This window comes from Capricornis sumatraensis, chromosome 1, assembly GCF_032405125.1.
Source record: "Capricornis sumatraensis isolate serow.1 chromosome 1, serow.2, whole genome shotgun sequence".
NCBI classification, from domain to species: Eukaryota; Metazoa; Chordata; class Mammalia; order Artiodactyla; family Bovidae; genus Capricornis; species Capricornis sumatraensis.
Genome location: NC_091069.1, coordinates 102,192,728 through 102,198,727, shown reverse-complemented (window position 1 = coordinate 102,198,727; position 6,000 = coordinate 102,192,728).

Sequence of the window (6,000 nt, the reverse complement as noted above, 5' to 3'; positions counted from 1 at the left end):
AAACTCGCGTCTCCTGCATTGGGAGAGGGATTCTTCACCACTAGGCCACCTGGAAAGCCCACAGTCATTAATATTAAGAGCAATGTAATGTAATCATATTAGAAAACTAATGACGTGTTGTAGATCCAGAGAAGCTCCAGGCTGGGGAGGCCACCCAGTCCAAAGTCCTTTCCAGGGCAGGCACAGGTTCATCATCCTGGAGGGACAGCCATCTTCCCTCCGCTTGCTTACTTCAGGTGTCAGGGAGCTCACCCTTGACCGGGCATCCTGTCCCATGCTAGACAACTGGGAGTGTTAAAACGTTTCTTCATTTGTCTTCCTCTTGAACTTTCATTTCTGGTCTTGATTTGTTCCCTGGAGTCAGAATAAGTCAATTCTCTCTTCTTTCTTCAAACAACCGGATAGGCTTGAAGTGGAGAAAATTTTATTCATTGAAATTCCCCAGTAAGATAACTCCATTTGTTTTGGAGAAATTCTGTTAAGCTGCTTGGAGGGTGAGTGACTGGAGGGACCAAGGCAGGTCTGATTGTTGTTGTTCAGTCGATAAGTCGTGTCTGACTCTTTGCGACCCCATGGACTGCAGCACATCAGGTTCCCTGTCCTTCACTGTCTCCTGGAGTTTGCTCAAACTCATGTCCAGGGAACCAGTGGTGCCATCCAACCATCTCATCCTCTGTTGCCCCTTCTCCTCCTGCCCTCAGTCTTTCCCAGCATCAGGGTCTTTTCCAGTGAGTTGGCTTTTCTCATCAGGTGGCCAAAGTTTTGGAGCTTCAGCTTCAGCATCAGCATCAGTCCTTCCAATGAATATTCAGAGTTGATTTCCTTTAAGATTGACTGGTTTGATCTCCTTGCTGTCCAAGGGACTTTCAAGAGTTTTCTCCAACACCACAGTTCAAAAGCATCAATTCTTCAGCACTCAGCCTTCTTTATGGTCCAACTCTCACATCCATATATGACTACTGGAAAAAATATGGTTTTGACTATATGGACCTTTGCACTTGAGATAATCAGGAGCAATATGGGACTTCCCTGGTGGCCTACTGGATAAGATTCTGTGATCCCAATGCAGGGTCCCAGGTTTGATCCTCGGTCAGGGAACTAGATCCCCCATGTCACAACTAAATATCTGGTGCAGCCAAATAGAAAAAAATGTAAACTTAAATTTAAAAAAATCAAGAGCAACCTGTCCCCCTGGTGGGGGCAGACTATGGGATGAGGAAGCTAGAGAGGCTGCTTCCCCTCCAGGAGACCCCCATCCTGACCCCAAATATTTAATAGGTCTGACCAAGACTAAGAATGCCAGGTGTGCCTGGATTCCTTCTGCAGACTGTCAAGGGGCTAAGTTCTGTGAAAAGATAGCAACAACCCCCTAAAATGCACTCAACTGGAACAGTAGACCCAGGAAAGGCAGGGGAGGAAGTGACTAGGGCACTGCCATCACAATGGGGCCTCCCCTGGCAGCTGGGTCAAAATGAGGGGCTCCTGGCTCTAGGAACAAGAGCAGCCCACACGTGCAGGCATTACATCCTGTTGGAAGCCCTGGAAGGTGAGGTGTGCTTCACAAAGATCAGCAATTCTAGTCTCCTGCAAGTTCACTTTCTTCCACGCATGAACACAGTTCTGTATGTCTCTTGTAACCAACTAACCACAAGCCCTCTGCTGGCCACACAGGTCTCCCACCTCTCAGTTCAGTTCAGTTCAGTTGCTCAGTCTTGTCCGACTCTTTGTGACCCCATGAATTACGCCAGGGAGCACTCCAGGCCTCCCTGTCCATCACCAGTTCCCAGAGTTCACTCAAACTCATGTCCATCGAGTCAGTGATGCCATCCAGCCATCTCATCCTCTGTTGTCCCCTTCTCCTCCTGCCCCCAATCCCTCCCAGCATCAGAGTCTTTTCCAATGAGTCAACTCTTCACATGAGGTGGCCAAAGTACTGGAGTTTCAGCTTCAGCATCAATCCTTCCAATGAACACCCAGGGCTGATCTTCAGAATGGACTGGTTGGAACTCCTTGCAGTCCAAGGGACTCTCAAGAGTCTTCTCCAACACCACAGTTCAAAAGCATCAATTCTTCGGCACTCAGCCTTCTTTACAGTCCAACTCTCACATCCATACATGACTACTGGAAAAACCATAGCCTTGACTAGATGGACCTTTGTTGGCAAAGTAATGTCTCTGCTTTTGAATATGCTGTCTAGGTTGGTCATAACTTTCCTTCCAAGGAGTAAGCATCTTTTAATTTCATGGCTGCAATCACCATCTGCAGTGATTTTGGAGCCCCCAAAAATAAAGTCTGACACTGTTTCTACAGTTTCCCCATCTATTTCCCATGAAGTGATGGGCCCAGATGCCATGATCTTCGTTTTCTGAATGTTCAGCTTTAAGCCAACTTTTTCACTCTCCTCTTTCACTTTCATCAAGAGGCTCTTTAGTTCCTCTTCACTTTCTGCCATAAGGGTGGTGTCATCTGCCTATCTGAGGTTATCGATATTTCTCCCGGCAATCTTGATTCCAGCTTGGGCTTCCTCCAGCCCAGCGTTTTTCATGATGTACTCTGCATATAAGTTAAATAAGCAGGGTGACAATATACAGCCTTGACATACTCCTTTTCCTATTTGGAACCAGTCTGTTGTTCCATGTCCAGTTCTAACTGTTGCTTCTTGACCTGCATATAGGTTTCTCAAGAGGCAGATCAGGTGCTCTGTTATTCCCATCTCTTTCAGAATTTTCCAGTTTATTGTGATCCACACAGTCAAAGGCTTTGGCATAGTCAATAAAGAAGAAATAGATGTTTTTCTGGAACTCTCTTGCTTTTTCCATGATCCAGCGGATGTTGGCAATTTGATCTCTGGTTCCTCTGCCTTTTCTAAAACCAGCTTGAACATCTGGGAGTTCACGGTTCACGTATTGCTGAAGCCTGGCTTGGAGACTTTTGAGCATTACTTTACTAGCATGTGAGATGAGTGCAATTGTGTGGTAGTTTGAGCATTCTTTGGCATTGCCTTTCTTAGGGATTGGAATGAAAACTGACCTTTTCCAGTCCTGTGGCCGCTGCTGAGTTTTCCAAATTTGCTGGCATATTGAGTGCAGCACTTTGACAGCATCATCTTTCAGGATTTGAAATAGCTCAACTGGAATTCCATCACCTCCACTAGCTTTGTTCGAAGTGATGCTTTCTAAGGCCCACTTGACTTCACATTCCAGGATGTCTGGCTCTAGATGAGTGATCACACCATCGTGATTATCTGGGTCGGGAAGATCTTTTTTGTACAGTTCTCCTGTGTATTCTTGCCACCTCTTCTTAATATCTTCTGCTTCTGTTAGGTCCATACCATTTCTGTCCTTTATGGAGCCCATCTTTGCATGAAATGTTCCCTTGGTGTCTCTAATTTTCTTGAAGAGATCTCTAGTCTTTCCCATTCTGTTGTTTTCCTCTATTTCTTTGCATTGATTGCTGAGGAAGGCTTTCTTATCTCTTCTTGCTATTCTCTGGAACTCTGCATTCAGATGCTTCTATCTTTCCTTTTCTCCTTTGCTTTTCGCTTCTCTTCTTCTCACAGCTATTTGTAAGGCCTCCTCAGACAGCCATTTTGCTTTTTTTGCATTTCTTTTCCACGGGAATGGTCTTGATCCCTGTCTCCTATACAATGTCATGAACCTCCGTCCAGGCACTCCATCTATCAGATCTAGGCCCTTAAATCTATTTCTCACTTCCACTGTATAACCATAAGGGATTTGATTTAGGTCATACCTGAATGGTCTAGTGGTTTTCCCTACTTTCTTTGATTTAAGTCTGAATTTGGCAATAAGGAGTTCATGATCTGAGCCACAGTCAGCTCCTGGTCTTGTTTTTGTTCACACTTCCTTGATGACTCAGCTGTAACGAATCTGCCTGCTATGCAGGAGGTGTGAGTTCAATCCCTGGGTTGGGAACATCCCCTGGAGGAGGAAAATGGCAACCCACTCCAGTATTCTTGCCTGGAAAATCCCATGGGCAGAGGAGCCTGGTGGGCTGCGGTCCATGGGGTCACAAAGAGTTGGACATGACTAAAGCAATGGAGCACGCACACACACATTCACAGCAATAGTTCTTGAAAGTTGAGTGTAGCTCCCGCGTCAACAGGCTGGTCAGCTTTGACCCGCTCTACCTGTGCTTCTGCTCTGAATGTTCCACTGAAATGGAAGGTCACCTATGACCTCCATGTTCCCGGGGTTGGATCACCCTTATCCCCATCTCTTGGAAGATACTCCCCTACACAACTGATGCCTCCCTCCTGCCAACACCTCCTTCTCTCGCCTCCTCCTCCTTCACAGACCCTCCCTGTCTCCGTTGCTCGCTCCTCTTTCTGAGGATCTAGAAGTGTTCCCCAATCCTCAGGTCAATCCAGGGACTCTTCTCTCCTCCTTTCAGGCCTTGCATTCCTAGCCCGTCTAATCCTGATTTTGTCTCAGTTTGTAACTCTATTTTATATTTCCCCTTACAGGTGTAATGGGAACCGCAACTTTAAGATGTCCACAACTGAACTCCTTTTTGGTGGTATATCAGCCCCCTCCCCGCCATTTCTGTAAATGATATGAGTCGTCAGGGTCTTGAAGCAAAAATGTACGTATTGGACCTCCCTGGTGGTCCAGTGGTTAAGAATCTGCCTGCCAAGGCAGGGGACATGGTTCGATCCCTGGTTGGGGAGCTAAGATTCCACATGCTTTGGATCAACTAAGACCACGCCCTACAACTACTGAGCCCGCGTGCTGCAGCTGCTGAAGCCCAGGTGCCGAGAGCCTGTGTTTTGGAACACGAGAAGCACTGCAGCAAGAAGCCTGCGCCTTACGAGGGAAGCGTAGCCTTGCTCACTGAAACTAGAGAGAGCCTGCGGGTGGGAGCCAAGACAGCGAAGGCAACAATAAACACATAAACAGCACAGAATTGAAATTCCAGTATCAAACACGCAAATTAAAAAAGTAGGTGTCACTTCCACACTTTCCTTTTCAAAATCATATCCAGCAGCACACGAATGTTACCCTTTTAAAAGCATTTTGCACCACCCACTTCTCTCCACCTCCACCATGAGTCTAGACCACCATGGAGCATGGACCATGGGCCATGGCAACAGCCTCCCAGCCTCCTGCTTCTGCTGTGTCTCCACACAAACCATTCCCACCCATCAGCTACAGCCATCTTCTTCAAATATAAATCCCATCCCCTCCATCATTCACCTCCACTGACTTCCAAAGCACTCAGAACAAATCTGTCTCCTCACATGGCCTGCTTCTTGATGTCCACACCTTCTTCCCCTCATCCCGAGCATGCTAGATACACTGTTCTAGAACAGGCCAAGTTCAAGGGACTGGGACTTGGTAGAGTGGCTCCTTCCTGGAGTGTTTTCCCCCAGATCTCTGCACGGCTGGCTCACTTCTATAATTAAGTCATCTCTTGAGCAAGGGCTTCCCAGGTGGCACTAGTGGTAAAGAATACAGGAGACACAAGAGACTCGGGTTCAATCCCTGGGTCAGGAAGGTCTCCTGGAGGAGGTCATGACAACCCACTCCAGTATTCCTAACTGGAGAATCCCACGGACAGAGGAGCCTGGTGGGCTATAGTCCGTAGGGTTGCAAAGCGTCAGAGTGACTGAAGCCACTGAGCACACACATATCTCTCGAGCAAACCCTTTCCTAACCACCCAGTCTCCAGGAGACTTTCGGCCACAACCAAGTCCCTCTGTTTCAGGCCCACCATTGCATGCGGTTCTCTTGTTACGTTTTCCTCATTTTCATGGTTATTTATGCAGTGCGCCTTCCATAAGTAGAATGCAGGGTGCCCATTTGCTCCTCAGGCTGCCCCTAGTCCCCTGGTAGAGCATCCACACACAGGTGGGGCACTACATGAAGTGAAGGAATGAATGGAAACACCCTTTCTCTGTGTAGGTGATCAGGATTACAAAATAACAAAAGAATCCTCACACTTTCTCCAGTCCTTTCATGGAACTGAAGGGTGGGAGTGGAG